At 37.2% G+C, this 25,436-nt stretch overlaps 1 long non-coding RNA gene across 1 annotated transcript; it reads left to right on the plus strand.

The window, feature by feature from the left end:
• Positions 1-15,401: 15,401 nt before the first annotated feature.
• Positions 15,402-21,439, plus strand: LOC149782487 (uncharacterized). The gene is made up of 4 exons (XR_016414603.1): positions 15,402-15,807; positions 17,109-17,153; positions 17,545-17,632; positions 21,102-21,439. It is a non-coding gene; the product is annotated as an uncharacterized LOC149782487 (long non-coding RNA).
• Positions 21,440-25,436: the final 3,997 nt, after the last annotated feature.

Below are 25,436 nucleotides of genomic sequence, written 5' to 3' on the forward strand. Positions count from 1 at the left end.
ATCCGGTTTATACACAGGCGGACGCTTCAGCACAATTAGTGCATTCCACCGTTGGTCTCCGCCGCCAGTCAAAAAAAAAAAAAGGTGGAGAACAACTTGCTGGTCTAGATTAATGTTTGTTTATGCATTATTGCATTGGACATTTTATATCTGTGCATCTGTAATTACGTTTATACTTTGCCTAGAAACTGTAAATACCTAACTCATTAAAATGTAATCCCAGTATGACAACACAACGAACAATACGGTTCGATTCAACGCTCGCAATTAGGCTACTGAATGTATTTACATAATGGCGCCACCGCATATAAACTGTAGTTTGAACACGCGCTGAATGAAGTACATTCCGCTGAATGAAGTACATCCCTTGGAGTCGAATCATGGGCACCACTGCGCTAAACTTTAATGACATCTCCAAAATACAATAATGAAGTTTCAGAAATAATGCTTCGAAATTTATGCTAATACTGTACCGTAAAAGCTGAGTTGTAGTTTGCTTTGATGTAAGTGACCGTCAAATTTCACGCCGGGAGGGAAAAAAACCTCCCGATTTTTTGGGTCGCTCCACTCCTACCTCCCCATTTGATAATATCTTCCGATTTTTGCAGAGAACTCCCGATTATTACATTATGTTTTCGATTTTGATTTCTCCTAAAAAAGAAAAGTCCTACATGTTGTATCACCTGTGAATTATTGTTGTGACGAAATAATTTACTAGAAAGAATTCGCTTCTTCACTAAATAGAATGTTAAGTTTAAACACTATTCACGTCAGTTAATGACTTTTTATAACCTGTAGAACAATAAACAAAAAAATTAAAAGAATAAAAAACAAAAAATAAGCCACAACAATAAATTGTGTACAATTAATTTAAACCCCATGAATGATCACAACGAATTACGAATGCTGCAACTTCATATGTTATATAGCGCCATTCCCACCAAAGAAACCTAACACTAGTCAACACCTGCCACTTTTATACCGTATATGACAACGTTAATTACCAGCGTCACATTAAAAGAAGGAACGAAAATACATACCACGCAGCAATTTTGTCGTCAAAAAACTAATTCAGAATACACATGTTTTATAGTAAACAATACTAAATGTCTTACGAGTTGAGAGTAAGTGAATAAGGTCGGATATACAACGAGAGGTTGCGACATGTACAATACCGTGAGGCCGCCTATTTAGGTACGTTTCGTTCAACAAAATTGAGAATACTTTTTTGCCAATCAATTTATGGTGTTTTACGATGGCCGATAGCGGCAGCCAGAATACAACAGCAAAGTAACATGAATTTGTACATGTACACATTTTATACGTGACGGATCTACATATTAAAGTAATAGAGATTTGTACATGTACACATTTTGCTCAAAAGTGTAGCAGCAGGGAGGGTGAATCCTACAACTTTTTAGAAGCCTCCAAATGCAGAAATAAGCCCTTTATAAAACCTCGAGGACGCTTCGTTGTAAACACAATTGTCGCCGTTGTTGCTGCGTTTTGTTGTCGTCGCCCTCCCTGCTGCTTCCGTGTGTCCCTTTTCGAAACCCAATTTATCCAAAAATTGTATCTAACCCAACTCGATACCGTGTTCGAGGATCATGTAAATTTATTGTTATAAATCCGTGCGGGGTTGATTGGGCATGACTAAATAAATTTCTAAACTTATTTATATCCATATCACCACTGCACCAAGTCTGATGTATATTTCGTAACGTGTGTGTATCAACTCCGTTAAACACAGCAAGAATATTACAGTTATCCCTGATCACTTTAGGAATTTGGGTGTATCGCTGGGTTACATAAATCACATCTGTATTTTTGTGCCTGCCTCTGGAAAATATCCCGGCAGGATTTGATTGTTTATCCAACATCACATCATCATACACGACTAAATTATTAATGAATCCATCAATATCCTCAATACTTGGCGCTTCATTAATGTCAGTTATAAATTCAACAGCATCATCACCGTTTTCATTTAACGATTTTGCACTATCATTAAAATCTTTTAACACTTCGTAGCATCGTTGATCGTCCACAGATGGAGCTACCAAATACAACTTGTCCCACTTCATCCGCTTCATTATTAAATTAAGTAACAACTGTGTCTTACCACACCCAGATGGGCCAATTATAATCATACGAACATAATTTGGTAGTGCTGCGTGATGCTTAACTGGTTCTCGTTTCCTTGTAGCAGAAAAGGCAGTGATCTCCATTAGAATAATATAATATAAATATGGATTTCTATTGTGTGAAATGTAGAGCACGTACCCCAACAAGTGATCTGACAACTGTTACAACAAAAAACAGATCTGCCGTTTCGGGTAAGTGTGAGCGATGCGGTACAAAAAAGTTTAAATTTATTCCCAGTGGCAAGTCAGCGCCGAAACCAAAGTCAGCGCCAAAACCAAAGCCAAAATCAAAGTCAAAGCCAGCATCAAGTAAAAAAAAAAAGGAGGTGATATTGCCGCCAAGTTAGCAAAATTACCAGGAGCTCCGTGGGCTAAATACCCAGCAGAAAAACATCTCCCGTAATATAATTATTGTGGTCCTGGAACCCGACTTGATATCAGACTTGATGACCAAGATCAACCAAAACCAGGTGAGTATCCGATAAATGCTATCGATAAAGCGTGTCATGCGCATGATGTGGCTTATAAAAGTAAAAATCTACAAGACAGGCATCTCGCGGATGTGAAATTAATTCACGCGTTAAATTCCATTACTGATAAATCTTTCAAGGAGAGGTTAGCATGCTGGTTAATAAAATCTGCGATGAAATCTAAGCTTGTATTAGGCGCTAGTAATTAATTATAATGGAGTCGATTTATTATTCCCCAAGAGGATACTGGAAGGGTAGCGCAGCAATTAGTAAACTTGCCAGTGCAGCAAAAGTCACGCGTGATACTGCAGCAGATTGGTTATCCAAACAGGCAATATGGCAAATTTATCTACCGCGTCCTAGAAAAATTAATTTTGCACATTTTAATGTTAGTGTTCCTAATGAAGTTCATCAGGCTGATATATTATTTCTGCCACATGATGCTGTTCGTCGTCGAACATACAAGTACGTGTTAACTCTAGTTTATGTTGCAAGTAAATACAAAGATGCAGAACCGTTAACGACTAAAACAGCGTCTGAGGTAGCTTCTGCGTTTGAACGAATTTATCAACGAGGACCTCTACGATGGCCAAATCTATTACAAGTTGATCCTGGTAAAGAATTTCAACGTGTAGTATCATCGCTGATGAAGCAACATAATGTCACCATGAGACGAGGGCATGCTGCAATTCACCGTGATCAGGCAATTGTTGAGCGATTTAATCGAACACTTGCTGAGCGGTTATTTGGATATCAGTACGCGAAAGAATTTATCCAAGACAAGAGATCTCGTGAATGGGTTGCAAGATTGCCAAGCGTGATAACTGCATTAATAATGAAATTACTCGAACAATCAACATGAAACCTATTAACGCAATTACCAAAAAACATATACCCGTACAACGACGTGATTTTTCAGCACAACCAATACTGGGTAATGTCACTGTGAGATATTTATATGAACCAGGTGAACTTGAAGGTGGTAAAAAAAGAGCGACTGATCCTATCTGGAGTATTACCACACACAAGATATCTAACATAACTAGATCCACTGGTAGGCCAGCAATCTACAGGCTGGATTCGACTGCTCCTCAGAGTGGATTCACATGTGAACAACTACAAGTAATTCCCGAAGACACACAATTACCGCCCAGATCACTTAACTAGCTAGCACCCCTATGTCGATTACACTCAAGACATGTCAGCATCACATTTTGTCGTGTATGACTAAGATTGTTATCTTTTCTGTCTACGGTAAATTGTTTTGGATTTTTATTAGTGTAACACCACAACATTATACAATTACAGCTCGCACAGTGATTATTCTGCTGTTGTTTCAGTGTCATGATAAATTCAACATCGAGGTCGAAATCGCGATTATTTTTTTTTGTCACTCTGTTTGTAACCGGCTAATTTTTTTCTTATTATATCACTGTTGTTTTCATTATCATCAGCCATTGACTCTTCCAAGACAATTCTTCGCAATTGAGATATTCTTCTGACTCGAGACACTGACAAGTAAACTAAGTTTGACCACTCGATTCGATCATCAACAATCCAAACAACTGTATCAGAAATAGTTAGTCCTTAAGATGAATGTATCGTCATTGCGTATCCTAGCGTCCACGGGGATTTGTTCATTTTTAGTGCATCTTCAATAACATTGACATCAACTGTGACAATATCATTTAATACTAAATTCTGTTTCCTTGACTCTGTCAAGTTCCCAGGAATATGAACATCTATATTCTGTAGTCGTGTATCAGCTGGTCTATAACACAATGGCACTGGCAACATTGGAAATTTTTCTCGTTGCAGTAAAAACAATTTCATCTGAAGTGTGTCTCTGACTATCTTTCTACTTGCCACTATCAAATCGTTTGGTCTCCATGTTTGCAGAAAGTCGCTCATTGAAGTCTCTGAAATTATTTTACGCATAATTTCACATTGAATTTTATTCGGTTGTAGTCTGATTAATGTTTTAAATTCCTTCAACGTTGCATCAAGAGATCTATAATCATCAGACACTTCTTCATAATAATCAACAAAATCTTTTAACCATAAATGCGGAGATGGACCAACAAAAGGTGGTGGCTGACCGTGATCACCACACATAACGACTGCAGTATTTTTTGTTAGCAGCCAATCAAGAAATATTTTTAATGTATCTAACGACACTGTGCCTATTTCATCCCAAATTATAATCCTCGGAATATATTTTGTTCCCATTCGATCTGGAGTCCATACACCGCCGCTGTATTTGAAAAAGCTGTGATAAGTACAAGAATTAACTCCTCGTTGTTTCATCTCCCTGGCAAGTCTGTGTGTAGGTGTTAGCATAATCATATCTGAATTCCGAAATAATTCAATCGCTCGAGTTGTCTTACCAGAACATCCCGGTCCGTTCAAATAAACGGTTTTGTGTCTGGTGATTGGATCATTCACAGACGGCGCCAACGACACTTCTGATAATTCTGATTTGCAATAATTATCTTTGATAGCAACATCAGCGGATTCACAATAACAATGTAGCATTTCCTTTTTTATTCTCCACGAACTCCATGATTCATCGTTGCTTACAGCCAGTGATTCTGAATATCTTTTATTCAAGTAAAATGAATCCGTTGCAACTCTAACTGCAGTGTCGGGAAATCGATTTATCATTGAGAGCAAATTTATAGAAACATAAGCCAGCATCGAAGACCTTAAATGTGTGTATTGAGGTGATTCTCCATTAATATAACTTACAATTGTGCCCAACCGTGTTCCGTCGGACAAGAAAGCGTACTCCCGATTACAAAATATATTTCTCTCAGCGGCATCAGCAATTATAAAACTTTATTCAGCATCATCCATAATCAATCGTGAGTGATGTCGTTTATGATCATATGCACCACCTTACCGATTATTCTTCTACCAAGATCTTTTGCTGTTTTTTTCATTGTTGCGGATTTTGATCTTAAGAACTTTAGGAGCTTCTTTAATAATGACATCCATGGGAGTATTTGGACTCTCTCGTGCATATTCTTCAACGATTTCATCGAGACTGATACGCTCCGGTGTTGGTAACCAAACCGAAGTCTGCGGTCGATATGATATGATTGCTTCACTGACAGTCAACGAGACCAGTATTCGACTGTCAAGCATATATCGCAACAATACTATTGGTGTCCAACGCTTTTCACTAAAGTGTCTGCAAAACCAAACATAACAAATCGGATGAAGCTTTTCAGCTAGCGCAAACGATGTCACACGAGCAAATCCTGTCAGGGAAAAATCGGGTAAAGGACCGTTTATAGCAACTCGCGTCATCGAGTTCGTGGGATGTCCAAATCTTTTAAAATATCCACTACACTCGCCCATTCCGAGAAAGCTTCCCGGATAACACGCAACCATGTCCACGGAAATCATCTCGCTGTGGTCATACTTGGTATTCCACAAACCGCCATGTTCATACTCGACACAACTCAATTGTATATCCTCGAGAAACTCACTTCGGGTTGGCTTCCATGAATTTCTTTCTCTGGCAAAGTGAGCGACAACACTCGGAACTGTAAAACAATTAGTTAATAACTGCTCAGTGTTTTCTGAATATTTCCCTGCGAGTTTTTTCATTTGTTGTTGCAGAAATTTCGTCTGGTATAATTCACCGTTAGATCTTACAAATTGATCATACTCGCCATCTTCGGAACTTTTAAACAACCACATCGACACAGGGTCGTTTTTGCTTTTCTATTTAATAAAATCAAATATATTTCCCGAATAATATTTCACAACACGATCCCGCGGAAATATCGTAACTGCGTTAGTCCAAGTGTGAGTGTTATGATCAATGATATTTATTGGAGCTCCGTTTCGATTATATTTCGATTTGTATAATACTTCCTCTGTTATCGTTGTTACGGTTATGGGGAATCTTAATGTTTTTTCTAGCTCGGCAACATCGTTTATTGATGCTACTGTGTCCTTGACTTTTTCAGCCCACGCTGCTATCTTGGAACGTCTTAGATCAGTTAGACCGTTTCCGCGCATCGCATTTTTGAAATGTTCCATTACTCGTTCGGCTACACAATTTAGCTTTGAGAATCTCATTGGGGTGAGTTTATTGATTTTTGGTGTTTTTATCGGACAGATTCCATAAATGACCGCGGTCACAGGATACGCTCGAGCGTAATATGGTTTATCAATCGCAATCAGCATTCCAGGTTTGGAATCTTTACTTAATATTACACTTTTTCCATCAGCAAGAACAGGGTCATTTTTATCACGGATAATCCACGTATCGGCTTGCACAATAAATTTTATTCTGAAAAAATATTTCTGACTTTGATGATTATCAGAGAGATAATCGATAATTGTTTTCGCTCGTGCATCATTCATTGTAGCATCAATGACAGAGTCAGCAACATTGACTTCGTCAATGTTACGTATAATTTTAAATGTAGACCATACGTGAGATGCACCGTCGTTACGAAATTCTTTTTTAGCATTCCTGATAATATCAAACAGATCAGTCAGAGCTCGCCTTCGCGAATCAGGGGTTAGTCTGTCAAGATCGAATCTAGAAGCTTTCCCGGTGCCGATGGCAGATAATCTTTCAAACTCCTCTATATTATATTTAAGACAAACATTTAAATAAGAAATATTATATATAATGAATCAGTGCAAGTGGTTTAAAGTTGGGTCTGTAATTGTTTGTAACAAATCCTGCAGAAAAGAATTCTGCGGGGAACATTCCTAAAACGTTCGAAGGGGGAGATTAGGACCAATACCCTGCCTACGATGTTGTGTTGGGGTCGGGGTAAAACACAGTTATGTGCAAGTCGCGAAGGAAAGAGATACCGTGAACTTAAAAGATATTATAACCAAAAAAAAAATAACGATGTTGCGCTAAAATTTGGCGCGATTATTTAACTAAGTTTTCAGAAAAATTATAAATTAGGCAAGACATTATTATATAAATGAGCCAAGAATTTGTTCCACATCCTATCATTAAGAATTACGAAGCGAATCGTGAGGGAATAGTTAGACATTGCGGGTTGGAAAAACCAGTTGGTGTTGTTACTAATGCTGGTTATCTTAGATTTACTGCTGGGGGTAAAGCCTATCATAATCACAGGTTTGTATTCGAATGTTTCTTTGGGAAGATCAAAGACGGTCTTGTAATTGATCACATTGATGGACAAAAACTTAATAACTCTCTTCAAAATTTACAGGCTATCACACCTAGTGAACATTCTGCACGAGGAGGTACCGGTAACTTTAAGAGCGTTGCAAGAAGAGCTGTCAGATCTTTCAATATAAGTACCCGTGAAGAGAAAATATTTCAATCGATGAACTCAGCTGGCAAGTATTTCGGTATTAACCCGTGTTCGGTTCAACGTGTTGCAGAAAATATAGATGAGTCAGTATAAAATCGTCAGCGCCGTATTCATCAACAATTATTTTTTCCGGGGTAACTTTTCCGGTACTGACAGCTTCATCAAGAATTTCTTTGTTATGTATGAAACATTTTACGCGGTGGTAGATTATATAATACTCACTTGATTAATTGTGAAAAAAATAAATTTTTCTGCAGATTTCAATAAATATATTATATTTTTTTACTTTTTTACTGAAAAACGTTGAATTTCTGTGATTTTTACTAGTAAACACCCTATCAAAATTAGCAAATCGGACGATTTCTGTAATTTTTACTAGTAATTACCCTATCAAAGTTAGCAAATCGGACAGTGTGCACAAAATATATATAAAATAAAATATTGTTACTGTGTTTAGGATTTCACTAGCAGATTAATATGTAGTGTTTCACCTCGAAAATCAAGAAGGTGACCGCTCTGGTCTGTCAGCGCGAAATTTATTCTGGTCAGCCACGGATTATGACATCGCAGATAGACTGGATTGATCGGCTCTTGCACAATCAAAAATCCAGGTGGTACATCTTTCGGAGTAAACGAATAAAGAACAAATCCTTGCTGGGCTTGATTTGATACTGTCGTGTCTGTGCTGTAACTGCCATCAATGACATCACACACAAGATTGACCGCGACCACTTCGGTTATATTTACGACGCCCGGAGATACCTGTCGGCCTTGCCCTTCGGGGTCATTGTTATGTCTGAGGATAGTTGCCGGTGGTAGTGATCGCCTGTGTTGTACAAGTATGTCATCAAAGAACTCATTGATTAGATCATTGACTGATTTTTTCAACTCGGCTACATTATACCAGGGAAGTTTAAAATTCGGTAGATTCGCCTCTGGTATTCTAAAGAAGTTTAAAAATTGTTGCTTATATTTGGTTACGCCGTCAACATGATCGATTATCGCCTGAATTAATCGCTGGTTAAAATATTCCATATCGCATGCGAGCTGATTTAATATCTCAATTTGTTTAATAATTTCGCTGCGTAGTGATGTATCAAAAATATGTTCTTGGAAAAGTTGCCGTAGTTGCTGTAATTGTTTCTTATGCACTTCATCAATGAATTTGAAGTAATGATTGATCGCATCTAGGCTTATAGTCATGTATTTAACTGGGTTTTTTTTTAGATCCTCTTCATAAGCAAAAAACCATATAATATTATCCGCGTTGTGAAATTCAAATGCACTACGCAATGTTGCGCTTTTTAGCAGAATTAATTTTTCCTCGTATATTGGTAAAATTCCATGATATTACTTATTATCAGCGACATAGATTTCTTTGGCGCTGGTGGTATTGGTGGTGCCGGCGGTGGATTTTCAGGCCATCCTAACACTGATCTGATCGAACTCTGATATATATCCACGGCGTAGACTGGGGTGCTTATTTCGATGGCAGAAGACAGCGTTGGCTCAGGAACAGTTATTGTTATCTTAGATTCTTTTGTTGTGGTATTTTTTATTCGACGTTGTAATTCTTCATTGATTTCTTCGATTTGATAAGACCCGGTTGGTAACCCAATGACGTTTCAGTCTGGTGTACCATCGGGTTTATTTTTATATGCAAACACAAATGAATTATTTGCTGGCAATCCACCAAACGATTTTGATCTGCTATTGGGCCAACTGTGATATACTCGTAATTGTGCTAACGCGATCTTGTTTACTGGAATCGCAGTTGGAAAATTAATACTGAATTCTGGTTTAGTCGAGATTACTGTTATTGAAGAAGTTCGGTTTGGGTTTGTATTTGTGGCTATCTGTTGAAGTAATTCCGACATTGTTGTTATTTATCTTTTGTTGTTTCAAATAGAAGTACTTTGTACTTTGGATGTAGTCTTCATACATCTTTGCCATTTGCGCGAATTCGGAATCTGATATTGTTGTATCGTCGAGACTTGATGATATCAACGACGACAATTTCGAGTAGGCGCTCGTGGCCGCATTGTTTAACTTTTCATACTCGTGCAATTTTGTTAACGCGCATGAAGATATTTTTTTCGCGATAATATTAACAACGCCTGAAATTATCGTTGATGTTGAAACTGTAATTGTGACCGCGATTGCAGATGTCACTGGTGTTAGCGCTGATAATAATACCCCCGTAGATGCAACTATCGCGGATAGTGAATACACTATCGTGTCTAGGATGATTACACGTCGCTTGTATTTTTTTACCTTTGCTGTACATTCGTTAATGGTATTTTTTAACTCTGACTGCCATTCGCGTACTTGATCGTACCTATATTGTTGCGCATCCGTTGCCATTTTATTATTTTACGCAGTAACCAATTGAAGCGTTTCAGCTACGTATTCCAAACACCACCAGTAAGATGTTGCGGTTAATTTCTTGTCGGCGGATTCCAGTACAAATGTTTCTTCGGTTCCACTATTTAATATGATAGTTACAACCCCGGAATACTTGTCGGTGGAATGTCTCCAGGGATACGTTGTGAAAATTTCAAATTTAGCGGCACTGAACACAGACAGTCTATACACTCCAGTGACTGTTGCTATATATTTGATGGTGTTGTTTTATTTAGACCATGTTGCAAATCCAGATGATACTGTGTATACTATGTTTGTAATATGCCCGGCAGTTACTCCAGATGGGATTTTAATCAAACTGGTTTTGTTAACGATCTCAGGAATTCCACTTACGATATCTTGCTGTGTTTGTTTGATCGTGTCAATGTTGGTCTTGATATCAGAAAGTTTTATGTCAACGGTGTGCGGAGTACCAAAGAATTCCTCTGCGATTTCATTAGTTTTTCTAAAGTTTCTGCGAAGATTTGCAAACGCGTTACATGAACATCATACTCGACCCGCAACGTGGATAATTTATCGTCAACGGTGTCAACATAATTTTTTGTCGCGGCATCTTCCGGGGATGTTGGATCCGCTAACACGGTTATTTTATTTTTGTTCGTGTTGAGTTCACCTATCATTGTATCACCGGTATTTCTTAAACGACTATTAAATATGTCTCCGACGGTTGTAAATAGCGCGCCAACATATTGTTTGTTTGCGGCATCTTTTGGGGATGTTGGATCTCTTAACACAGTTATTTTGTTACCGTTCATGCTGAGTTTACCTGTCATTGTGTCACCGGTCTTTTTTACTGCAACTTTCTGCATATCATCTCGCAACGTCGCAATTGATATCAGTGAATCTCTGATTTTTCCGCTGTCAGTGAATACAGGGATGTTACCCGGAGTAGATCCAATAACCCTACGAATTATTTCATGCCATTTGATATCGCTGGTTTTTAGTTTTCCGTGTCGGTCCTGAAAAATAACAACCTCATCTGGGTCTATCCCAGTCAGACTTAAAAGATTATCGATTTCATCTTTGGTTGCACATTTTGATACATCCACGTCGGTTCGCTTCACTTTTCTGTTGAGAAGAGATCTTCCGTAAATATCAACCATTATTTGATAGGAAACTGTTTAAATCGACCCCTGGTATACTCGTGCACAACTTTGTGAGGTGGTTTAGTTGACGCTGATATCGCATCGAGAACATTTAATACTTCACGACCACATATCGGAGGATCAGTGAGTGTTTGTGTTGGTAGCGTTGAGTACCAAACTTTTGTCCCTGTCCTTGACAAGGGGATGTCTTTTGTATATTTTAGAAATTCAACTGGCGGTGCTAACCCATACGAATCAAAATAGATAATTCCACGTGGATCGATGGCGTAAGCAACCCAGTGAGTTCCTGGACCATCGCTGTTATCGAGATTAATAATTCCGGTTTCTGGATTATTCGATTGTTGTGGTAACTGATCTCTCATAAAGACGCCTCTGAAATTTTTTATATTTAATTGTTTAACAGCATCGAACAAATCAAAATTTGACATTGGAGTGAAACCTAAAACCGTTTTGGGTACCATGAGGGCGGAGTTCCTGCTAGTCTTAACCCTCGTCCTTTTTTTTTTTTTTGTATCCTTTTCCAGTTGCTTTCTTCAGTGCCATTCCAGCAGCTGTTCCAACAGCTCCTAACGCGGCTGCTTTTGCGACTGCGGGAGCAGCAGCAGCTATCAGTGCTGGTATCGCGGCGAGAAGAGGAAATATACCACCGGTTTTAATCATGTCCTTGACAGCTTTTGGAGCGAAATCAAGTCGAACTCCAGTTTTTGCTTGTTTTGCTTTATTGAAATGATTAAGTTGTGTTTTAGTCAGCGATAATTTGTTTGGACCGCCAGTAATCTGATCATTTTTTAGTGTTATCGTTGCCCCACGTGCTCGCGTTTTTCGATTGTAATTTCTTAGCCTGACCAGGAGTCAGAGTGACATTAACGTGACTGTATGACATTTTATTTAATACGAGATTGATCTAATTGTTACATGTTTTCTACTGGTGCATCAACGAATCTCATTCTGCCGCCAGCACCTTCAAGTAACATTGTTCTATCAGAAAGTATAACAGCGATTGCTCTGTAATTAGGTACGTCAGCCACATTTCCATCCACGGTAGCCCGAAAGTCTATATCAACGACAGACTGTCTAGTTAAATCAAGATGCTGTAGTGAGAAGTAATAGATTGGATAATGAGATATAAAATCCAACTGTGATATTTGCAAACCAGTATCAATATTTAGATCATGCGCTAGATATTTTGTCAAGCGTTGATATGCACGTGCAACATGATTATTATCAAAATTTAACAGTATGTTATCAGACGGTTCTTGATGTCCGTTTATTCTCAGAGAAACGTCAGTGATACCAAGTTGATCAAATATCATATGACTCCGTATTTGTGAGTTTACTCGTGTAACATCTTGAAGAGCAATGACAATATGTCGCGGTGCAGAAACTCCCTGCTGTGATGCTATATGCCATGTAAATAAACCATTATTATTACTCTGAATACTATCTGTGGTTGTTGTAAGCCACGATAACAACAATTTACCACCTTGATCCATAAAAGAAAGCAGTCGCTGTTCTTCAGGAATTGCAGGAGTCATTACCGGCATCCACAGTGATAGTTTTTTTATTTCTACCTTACCAGCGTCACCTAGGGGTCGCCATAAAGCATCATTATCGTCATTTTTTCTAACAAGCACAACCGTATGTTTTGCCCCAAAAATTACCTTTCTGACATCTCTGCAAAATCCAAAGATATGCGACAGCGGAATCGCACATGACAAATTTCTACGACCAGCGCTTAGCATTTGTCTACGTGTATAAAAACCTAAATTAAATTCTGTATTAGCGTTAATAATCATGTCTTCCACGTCAATATTAGCAGGATTAGGAGCAACGCGGTTTTTTGGTTGTCTAATAATAAACTGATCACTGTTAGGACGATCAAAAGTGTCCTTGGCAAACATCATTGATGGACCAGCTGATCTTGTATAATCATCAGAATATCTTGCTAGACCAATTATTGTTGTAGCAACATCGACATCATTCTGAATCGATTCGATAATATTTCCATCAATCATATATATGGCGCTACTAAACAAGGCCATAATTCCGTTATTGACAAAACCGATTTTAACATCATTCCCGTATACTGTATCATCTGTTTTTATAATTTCACCTTCTACTTCAATAAATGCTTCAGCGGGTAAAAAATATCTACTTGTATCCTGAACCTGTAATTCAATTCGTCCTCGTTGATTTGGGTTTCGTGCGTCATAAGAATAATACTGATAATCACGCACTGATTCATTTTTAAGAACCGGTTCGTCTATGTCGAATGCTGTGTCGGATTCCCGTTTAAACATTTTATTATAGAAGTTATCGTCTAAAACGAAGACCACTTCCAACCACCAAACTTGTGTTTATTTGTTCAGGATTTATCAGGGCTGCTAGTTTTTTATTTGCGGCCTCATTTATTACTTTACTAACATTTGCAGGCATGTCTGCGGTGGCTGGTAATTTTACCGGTGGAGTTTTTTGAGGTTTGCGTATTAATCGTGCTAGTCTGTCCTTGATTGCCAAAAATGCTTTACTGGCAGCGCTACCAACAGTGCCAGTAGCTTTATCTTTAATAACGTCAATAGCTTTCATTGATAATTGTTTTGCGATCGGTATTGCTTTAGGAGCCAACCTCGCGAATAAACTCCGAACAACATCACCAAGTCCATTTCCATAAGTCATCCTGTATACGGGTACTCGTGAGTTTAAAACCCTGACCATAACTGGTCTACGATGAGAATTGTGCACGATCATTTTATTTAATTAGTTATTTATCTAACTAGTCTCTGTCCGTGAGTTCATCAATAAGTTATCGGTAGATGCTAGTATCCATGATACCACCTTGAAATAATCGCTGACAGATATCAGCTGCTTCATTAATTATTTCTGGCGAGTTATTTCCAGCTCGCTTTCCTCCTATGAGAACTTCTAACCGTGATACATCATTGATGATATTATCAGGACAAGTAATTCCCAAACCACTGCCAGTTGCTCCTTCTTCTGTTGTTTTCTTAAATAGTCTTAAGGGCGATCTTTCTCCTCTTGCTTTTTTAAGTAGCACCTCAGTCCTTTTAAGTTCCGACATCAACTTTTGCTGCGGTGAAGAAGACTGTTGTTGTTCTATCTGTTGCAGTGGTGGAGGAAGTTCCTGCTGGGGTTCTAGTTGTTTTATTTTCTCCCTATAAAGGCTCTTTACTTCTTCATCAAGACTGCTGTATTCTAAATCATCATCTCTGGCCTGTTTTTTGTTTTTATATATGCGATATATCCACTTAATAAGATTATCATCAGTTACTTTTTCAGAACCGGATTTTAAGATATTAGGTTTATTAAATATACTAATTAATATTTTTTTCAGGCAATTTTTCTCTTTTAGTATTTTTAATATCTTCAATAAAATTCTTCTTAAATTTTGCAATCAGTCCAATATTTTCCTTTATTGGTTTAGACGCGAGTTCAGTACGAATTTGTTTAATGCCTTCAAGTATTTCTTCACCGACGGACGGAGGTTGAGCTGCAGCTATGTCAGTTGGAAGGTCTGGTAAAAGTTTTTTAGTTTTTTTAGTTCTCGCTGCTATTTTTTCAGTCTGCGCGACGGTTTGTTTTAGCACTGGAAGAATACCTTTTGTTTCGTCCTTAGGATCTCCCAGTAAAGCTCTTTCAGTGACCGCCGCAGCTTTTTCAGTAGCTGTTGTAACGGGTCTAAATAATTGTTCTGCACCTGTCGCAAATTCAACTTGTGCTTCTTGCCGCGCTTGTAATTTTTGTCTTACAGAATCTCTCACAGGAAGAAATTTTTTATTGCTTCTAGTCGCTCTCGAGCTAATCTAGCGGAATGTGCTTCTCCAATGTTGGCCATTATTGTTAACTTAAATTTTTAATTTATGACAACAGACACGTGATGGTTTTTTTTCGCACATTGGTTTTCAGAAAAGGAACGCAGCAATAACGGCGACAATTGTGTTTACAACGAAGCGTCCTCGCGGTTTTATAAAGGGCTTTTTTCGGCATTTGGAGGCTTCTAAAAAGTTGTAGGATTCGCCCTCCCTGCTGCTAGTGTTCGTGACGAATGAACATATTAAAGTAATAGAGATTTGTACATGTACACATTTTGCTCGAATGTGTGCATGTACAACTCTCTATTACTTCACAAGTAAAACCAATTAACATTCTTTGCGCAGTAATAAATTAGAAAGAACAATTCACCTCTCTGACAACCTCTAGGCTTATTTATTTGTTCGTCTTAACCCAATTACCTTGGTCTCTATGTTAGCAAGAAAGCGGGAGGAAACCTACATCACAGTTATAACAAAGTCGTAGTTGGATCATCTCAGTTATAAGTAATCACGTGAGTACACCTCTCCCTCTCTCTCTCTCTGACTGTACAGACATACATACGTACGTACGTACATACATACATACATACATACATACATACAATTTCATTTTATTTTACTGTAATTTTATGACGTTTCGTTTGCTTATTTGCTTTGCTTTCTCCATCCGATGTGAGCCATTTTGTTGCTGCAAAATGACGTCATAACCATGGTATCCTCATTGTACTGTCATTACTCGTGAAAAAGCACAGTACGTGACATACTTGTACACGATTCAAGAACATTTTATTCTAAATGGAATAAAATAGAATAGTTTTTTTTTTTTTTGAAGACTCGGAAATATATATTGGTGCTTTGTAAAAACGGACCCAATATTGGATATATATACAACATGTAATACAGTAATTATCATTACCATGAGCAATGAAAAACTATCTGTTCAACAATGCTTGTAATTTTATGAACTTGCATACAGCTTTTGTATTTACAATCGTGATAAAATTAATACCTTTGCATCAATGACTTATGTCTTTACAGTGTCAGCTTTGAGACCCAAAAAAATCTGATATTAAGTTTTGTGAATAAGTTTTTATTCTTCTTGCATAAAATAAATAAAAAATAAAGAAAAATGTGTACCATCTTGAACTGGACCACATGCCAAAGGTTTTTGATTTATATGGAGACTTCTTGGCTTTTCATTATATATCTCTTTGACTTTTGCACTGTTGATAGCTTCGTATTGTTATTATTATTATTATTATTATTATTATATTTTAGGTCGCACATACCAATAACAAATTCCGAAGATATAGACGACACGACGACTCTCTCCCTCCCTCTCTGTCTCTGTACACACAGGGGCTCGTATCGTTGCTTACAACTGACCTATCATACATGTACTATATAATAACTACTAGTTGTATGATAGGTCAATTATAAGCAACGATACGAGCCCTGTGACTGTACATCCATCTATCCATCTATCCCTCTATGCATCCATCGTGTGTATCATTCCATTTTATTTTACTGTATTTAATACCTTAATTGGCCTTGATGATGGGAAAAAGTTTAGCTTTCATCCTGTGAAATGAATACGAGTTTGTGATTTTTGAAGGTGTGGAAGCGTTAACACTGTTCTACCAATGAATGACATTAACGTCCTATTTACGTCATTGGAAAGGTCGCATAATTGTTACACAAATTATAAAAATTGCTGAAATTCCTTTACTCTCAACAGAGCATTACTCTCCGATGAATACTAACAGCTTTCTGCAACTTGTATTCATATGCAATATGCTTCTTTATTTGTTAGGTCAGAAAGTTAGAAGGTTTTCAAGGTAAAGAAGAAGAAGAAAACGTACGTAATTGGAAATTTTGCTTCATACTATCCTGACGGATATCGGAAAATGTCCCGTCTTCCTATCAGTCCAGCAAAAACTAGTCGCCATTTTTGTTCTCCAGTTTTGCAGACAGAATACTTATGTAGCAGCCATGTAAATTTTTTAATAAATAGCCTTTGATGCATAAAGCAGTAAGAATGCTCGCTCTGTCTATAATACGTTTTGGGTTTTGCTCACGACATATAGCCTATATTTTAATTATTGTTATAATGCTGATTTCTGTATTTTCTGGATTTGCTTGAACATTGCCCCACCGATAACCATAATAAGAGGTTCTTTCGTTTAATTATTTATGATACAAAAACTATGTAAATTTCGCATGGAATATATTCTTTATTTTGATTTCAGTGAACTTTGTCTTGCACTACGCTGAGAAAAACTTTACGTACAAGGCAAAATCGGATTTATTAGAAAAACTTCATGACACAAATCTGAGGTAAAATGCACAATACATTTTGTAATGTAGTTATTTCTGACTTTAAATACAATCTGATATGTGTGTAACTCTTGTCGCATTTCAGTCATAAATACAGGTTAGGCTTTTGCATTTCGTGAATATTTCAGGTCACTATGACATGTACATGTATTGATATGAGTGGGCAGATTACACATCCTACATTAAAATTTCTAAAAAGGAATACCATTCGTGAACATTTAAATTGACAATAAGAACAATGGCTGGCCGAGGTTGTAAGAAAACTACCAGGCATTTAGTTTCGTTTTTTAAAATTAAGATTCTTTATCAAATTACTCTTTTGCTCATTATATTTAGATATGTTATATAATATTTACGTCAGTCATCGTCAATACAAATTGCCCACTTTCTTAGTAACTTCATTCATAGTATAATTTGCTATATAAATATGTAGCTTATTGTAAAGATTCAACATTAGAAAACCCTGAAAATGATTGCCGTTAACATTTCATTTTTCTGCCCAGATCTTGAATTTCAGTAGAGAGAGAGAGAGAGAGAGAGAGAGAGATTTTTAACGTAGCTATTAAAAGATTTCAGTCATAAAGTCTTATGTTAGGTGTTTAGGCTCGGATAAACAGTAACAAAAGAAAGAGTGGAAACAACATGCTTTGAAAAATTTAACAAATAATTTATTTCCCTGGAAAAACACTATAAAAAATGAAACAATAAGAACTTACGGTTTTAAGAATCAAATCCAAAAATAATTCAAACGAATGCGCAATTTCGGAAAGCCCTGAATTGCGAAATAAAGGTTGTTTACATATATAAAAAAATCACGTACCCACATAATAACCTTGATTAAAACCAATCATTGTACTCCGAGAATTAAAAATATACAAGTTGTTTATAGATTTCACTCATTTCTAGATCAAGGTCGGGAAGTATGTCAGCATTAGGTGTTTACAACTGACGAGTCAAGGTCAGACTATTTTCTGAAAACGTATAGAGTTCCTATTAAACAAAACTAAATTATTTTGACATGTAATGAAATTTAAAAAAATAAGATTTTTAAACCTTACAAACAATTAAATTAAAACAAATATAAATTAAATCTAATATTCATAACAAGAGCTTAATAATTTTTCAGTCATATCGCCATGATGTCTGCAGTGTTGCAGTTTATAGTGATGTCTAGCACAGGGGCATCATGTCGCAGACATGTGGTATGATTTCCCACCCAGTCACATTATCCTGACACCAGGCAAACTAGTCCTAATACTAACCCCTTAATGCTGAGCGCATAGTGAGACATCTGTTACTATCATTTTTTAAGTTTTTGGTATGACTTGGCTGGAATGCCGTCAAAGAGAGGACACACCATTCACAGTATACACACTGTGAAATTGATTGTTCATGTAGACTTTCATGAATGAATATGATAATAAATACAGATTTCTGAACTTTACATTTGTTTCCATGATATGTCATTTTCCTCCGTTTACAGTCGTTACATTTTTGCATGTTCCGAAACAACAGACTTAATTTAATCATAATGACCACCACGTACATACCTTAGACTCTTTCCGTAATTTTATAGTTTTCAAAGAGCCATATCTTAAAGAGCTATATATTAGAAGAAGGCTTCTTCAGATATAATTCAAAATGACTGCCTTTCTTTAACATGCTTGAGGAAGCTGTTCTGGACTTGGTGCCGCTTCTCATATCATATGTAATTCTTGATAGTGTTCATCTACATTGGTGGTTTCGTCATGCATTGTTTGTTCTGTTGTTGTGTGTTTCTTCATTTGCTTTTCTTCTTTGGGGTGGGTGGGGAAATTTCAACCACTCATACTACAACTGTCTTTCGTTTCAAACATAACGTCATCACGTTATACTTGCCAGTCCACCCATTTATGCTACGATGGACCCACTTTAACTGCACTAAATAGCAAGTCCGTGGCGCTCGATACTACACTGTGCACTAAACTTATCAACCTGGGACTACATTCAACTTTACTTAAAAAGGGAACAGCAGTGAAAACAAGAAACGTTGTCAGGAGATAAGCCAAAGTGTGTGGATCTAACACCCTCCGGTTACTCCATGAAGCCGTTTCCACGCCAATCCTTAGGAGATGGAATTGCTGTCATCGCTTTGAACTCCATAATTCACCGTTTTCAAGACACTACAACTATCAGTTTCGAACACACATAGTTTAAACTGGTTCAAACCTCATTCACAATGGAGCAAAGGTCACTCCATTTTTCTGCCTCGACCGCCCTCCTCCTAGTAAAAACAAAAAACGTGACTGAATTTTTTTTTGGAGCAGTTTTCTACCTCCTGTAGTATGGAAGTTTGATAGTAGAAACCTGATCATTCTTGGACAGTTCAATTGTCACTTTGACTGTCCTGGAAATCCATACACGTCAAAATTCCTAGATTGTATTTACATTTTCAACCTCAAACAGTCAGTTATCCAGCCCACCCATCTTCCTGGTCACATTTTAGACTGGATTCTTCATTGGCCTGATGATAATATTCTAACGTCTTCATGGAACGAACTTGCATCTCATCTCCTCTGCGTCATATACCATCTCACCTTACCAATTCCCAACCCTCCATCTCTACTACTAGGAGAAAACATCCGCATGATACATAGAACCAGACGAATGCATGACATCAAAGCAGACCTGACATCTTCACTTTGTTTTTGCAATGCCATGGTATTTGTTTTTCTAATCTTGTCTTTGTATATGTTTTTATGTGTTATATAATAATGTAAAGCGCTTAAAGCTTCTAAAGATTATGCGATGTCCTACGCCCATATTATTATTATATTATTATTATTATTATTATTATTATTATTATTATTTGATAATCGTCGTGCTACGTGAGTAATATATAGAGCGAATTTCTATGCTAAATCTGGCCCTTATGGATCCGATTATATTTATCATCTGAATTATTGTGCATTTTATTTCTATCCAGCAAATAGTTTCTTCTTTTTCATTCCAATCGTTATTACCTGATTTGCCACACACTGTTGGCTACAGACAAATAACACACTTCGACAAATGAAAATACACGTTCGTAGGTATGTAGAGGTTGTTAAACCAGAAAGAATGTCTCTGAGCAAAACGTTAAATATTTTAAAATGTATCCTGTTTTGAAAGTACACTCTTTGCAAAGTTCGTAAATATAACAGACAAAGCATAAAATATTCTTTATGGAATAATACAGAAATAGTCTGTTGACTACTTTCTGCAAGAATAATTGACATGGGATTATGCTTTAAGGTATGAAGTAACCTTACTAAATTGGAGATTGAAGTAACATCACCTGTTATAGTTTCAGCTTTTGTGTCTTTTGAGGCTATCTCTCTCTCTCTCTCTCTCTCTCTCTCTCTCTCTCATAGATACGATCGTGGTAAGTTTTTGGAAAGTCATGGGCAGAGCAAGTCATACCCTTTTTCATTGTTTGGTGTCATTGCAGGCTGTCAGGTATTGCTTTATGCCAATATTGCAACAAGAACTGGACTGTTATCTGGAAAGATGGAGCAACCACAATATTTCACTCAGTAGACAAGCAGTCTGTCCAAATGCAGACCTATTGTTCTACACTTGCTTCCCGAAGAAACTGATAATTGTTTTTAGGCACGCAATGATTAACAGTGTTTTGCTGTATTGTATGCATGTTCTGTACAGTACAATCCCGACATACATGTATATTGCGTTCCTGAGAAACCTCGTGTATGTCGAATTCGCACGACTCGATTTGAATTTTTTTTCTCATAGGAAATAATAGAAAAATGAGGGGTTGCGTTCCTTAGACTTATATATATGACACCAAAGATACCAACAATAAAACGTTTTCAACCATTACTTTATTGCCTCAGTTTGCGCATCTCGTAAGGCGTTCGCGTGTATAATCGAATGACGCATAAAATAGTCCTTTTGGAATAATATAGAAATACAGAGGTGTATTTTCTGCTGGGGTGTTCACATTCATTCGCGTCAACGCGAAACATGGTTAAATCAAGTACGTGAAGTTGGGAGCTAACTGTATTACAGGTATTTTGGCTATAGTTTATAGGTATTGACTAACCGTTGTTAGTGAAATGTGGCAAAGCTATTTCAATTCTCACTTGGTGCGTGGTTTGTTCTGAGGTTTATATTTTAAGTTGTCTCTAGAAATAATACATGCAAGTCAAGGCAGTTAATACAAAATGGATTCACAGCTTGCAAGCGCCATCGAAAAAAGGAATTTATTTTAGTGTCTCTGATGGGGATGTGGATATACATGTATTATGTGAAAAATATAACATTATGTTATTATTTCCCTTCGGCTTACAACATGGTCTATGCATTATAATTGCATTGAAGTCCTTATGTAATTCCAGTTATTAATGAATATTGTGCTATAAAAGAAATCATGTAACATGATATTTGATAACATGTATCGTTAAAAATTGTCTTTCTTTAGAAACTCTGAGTATCCGACTGAGACTGAAGAAGTGAAAAGAATTAATAGTGAAAAGTGAAATGCCAGAGGTTCCAGAGGTCCAGTAGGTGTCACTGCAAAATACATGTATACAGACATTAGGTTAAGTTGCTTGCCGTGTTCGTTCATCGTCTTATTCGTGCACATGTTGAATACCGATGTTGAATGTTATTTTTTTCACTCATTGGTGATTATGTGATTCGACAGTGGTATATTTGTATTGGTCCTGCAAAAATGTCATCGTTTCTTGGATTCAGTCATAGTATTCATTGCCAGCCTTATACGAAAATAGACATTGGTTTGTAAGAAATAACAGATCATAGTGAAAAAGTCTAGGGTGTTACTGTCAGGTTGTTATTTCCATATTGAACACATTGAATAAAGTTCTCTGAAGACAAAAAATCAGTGAAAGATACCATTTTCGTTTTTGCATGATAAGCCAATAAAATGAAAGCAGGCTTACTTATATAACCAGATATGTACTGACAAATTTATTTTTAATATATGCATGTTTCACATATTGTCAAGACAACGTAGACTTCGCATTTTTTCAATGTCGAGAACCAAGCAGAAGTGGATCACCAGAATTGACTTGCGTGATCGTAGTGTGTTTCACAGAATTGGCTGGGTTGATGCGCAGTAATGGAAAGAGGCATTGCAACAGTAATTTAATATCCTGGAAATGAGTCTTTACCAACATTTTCAATGTGTACTTTGAAACGATGAAAACTACTTTCCATCCCTCAGTCCATACTTTAAAGTATTCTGCAGATCAAATCTATTGTCACATACAATCATCTGCTTTAATGTTCTTGAAATACAAAGAGTCTTAAGAATTACAGCCGCTGTTTTCTTCCTTTGAGATAAAAAATGTACAGCTTGTTCAATTTGATGGAATGGGCATTTAAACTTACATTGCTTGAACTTATGGTCGCAAAACAAGAAGCATGATAAAGATTGTTTTATATATTTTCTTTCTCTTAACGAACTAAGGTAACGTGCAAATCTTCTTGCTACTGTTGCGTGTGTGGTTTATTACTTTAACCATCTGGTCAAGAGGTCTGACACTTTGGTCACACGTTTTCTTCATTACATATTCTAAAAACTCTTGATCCATTTCATCTCTCGCTTGGAATGTAGCATCTCGAGACATGTCCCTAGAAAGGGGCCATACGATCAATAGGTATTCTTTACACCTTTTAACTAAAGTTCCTGATACTTTTCAACTAATAATATATTTCACCAGTTACATATTTGATAATGTTTAGCAAATGTATTCCATTACTGGAATATCACATGATCATATAATTTCCCTCGGTATCGTTCCGTCACTTCGGTTATTCCCATACATGGAGTAACTGTGCCATGAATTAACCTCATCTGCAAGGTTTATTAAAGGTGCGTTTGTCAGTACGAATAAAGTGGTGCTGAAGTAACTATGACTGTATAATGCGTTCCATTAGGCTTCTGTATCTACAATCAGTTTAAGTTCATATGTGTCAATGAAAGAAAGACTCGAATTTGCAAACAAGGGGCCTGAGTAGGAGTAATATCGCTAACATTGCTTATGTTAGTCTGTAATGTTAAATACACAATGGGAGCAGGCAAAACTATTATTTTCTCTGAGTAACAGGTTAGTGGGTATGTTAGTTTTTAATTCAAAATTGTTGTGTTGTGTTGTGTCTCCAGTCTGTCCATCCATTGTCTACTCATCTTCCTACGAAGATGTGCTCAAGATAAGCCAAGTTGAACGAAGCCTATGTGAATTTGCATAGGGTCATGACAAGTCTGATACCGAGACCTGAAGAGATAGACAATATCATAATGTTGAAAGTCACTGAAGACCTGAAAGAAGAGCTCTTCAAGGAGGAATTCAAGAAGGAGAAAGAAGAATGGACGGAGAAGTACAGACTTCATAAACAGCAGAGAGAGCAGCAACAGCAGCAGCAGCATGAGCCTGGCAGAGGCTTTGTTAACAGTTTTATCGACACCAAAGAGTTCTTCTTCTCTTTCCGAAGAAGCAGACCTTATCCTGTGAGAAAGCCTGTCGTCAGAGGAGGCCGTCATCTTATAACCTAAGCGATCGCCATAGCTTCAACTTCCCAAAAAAAAATTTCAGGGCTACCCCATACTCTCGAAAAGAAATCACATTCCATTGCCTATGATACGTTAGTCAGTTAGAAGAAAAAATACAGAAGTGAGTCTATCAGCACATGATTTCTTTATCTTGGTTAGAAAGTGTGACTCTAAGTTGTTCGTTTCCGTCGCTTATCAAAATTTTAAAAATAGTAATGTTCTGTAAAAAGTGAATGAGTGTTTCTTTTAGGTCTGTGCGTTTTGTTTTCTTTTGTTGGTGATAATATGGATAATGTAAGTTCGGGTACAACGAAATTTAAAGAATTAGGTCCAGAACTCGGTGTGGAGGGAAGAAATATACGCAACAGCAGCGGGAGCAAGAAATGCAGACCTAGCCAGTTAGCACTCCACCCACCTCGAGAACACAAATAACAGCTAGTCAACAGCCGACTATACCTAACAAACAACCCGTCCCGGAAAGAGTGGTGGCAAAACAAAGGTCCAATTATGTTACACAAACGGTATGGCAAACTCAAATGTAATTATCGGAGGCACTACGTTCTTTTCTCACTCCGATACTACAGGCAATCTCAGCTGAAAGAACAACCACAACAACAATAACAGCGACAGACACCATAGCAGCGGATTTGAAACTATCTACCTCAACTGAAGAATTAGTATCAGAACCAGAAGAGGAAATTGAGGCGGTTGAGGAGGAGGGGGACGCTGACCCTCGTTGAGAAGTACACCGAAATGGGGCTAGATCAAGCATTGTATGACGTCAACATAGCAGGGCAGTTTATTACAGCCATACAATACGTTGCCTACAAATCTCTAGACACCTTTAAACCAAGACCTTCTCAATGGGGATTAGGGGTCAGATTTCTTCCCCAATTCTACAGACAAGCCTACACTGGATACCCCCTCAGTCAACTGGTAGAAACCGCTGCTTACATTACCGCCCATCATGGCTACGCATTTCCTGATATCAAGAATCATGAGACTAGGAGTGCGGGAAAGAACGTGAAAGCAAAAGAGAGACGTGTTACCTTCTAACAGAAAAAACAGACTTTTTTTAGGGCTCCAAAAGATTGCTTTTTATTAAATAGGGAACCATATTTGGCTTGGTATCCCTCCTTGACTAAACTATTCTCGAAACAAACTTGACCCATTGGAACACCACAACAAACTTAACTTTTTAAACCTAACAGTGACCAAACTGGTATATGTCGCTTAGACATAATAATTTAA

The sequence above is a fragment of the Sinohyriopsis cumingii genome, chromosome 15 (genome assembly GCF_028554795.1).
Source record: "Sinohyriopsis cumingii isolate HCF-2022 chromosome 15, ASM2855479v2, whole genome shotgun sequence".
In the NCBI taxonomy this organism is placed as follows: domain Eukaryota; kingdom Metazoa; phylum Mollusca; class Bivalvia; order Unionida; family Unionidae; genus Sinohyriopsis; species Sinohyriopsis cumingii.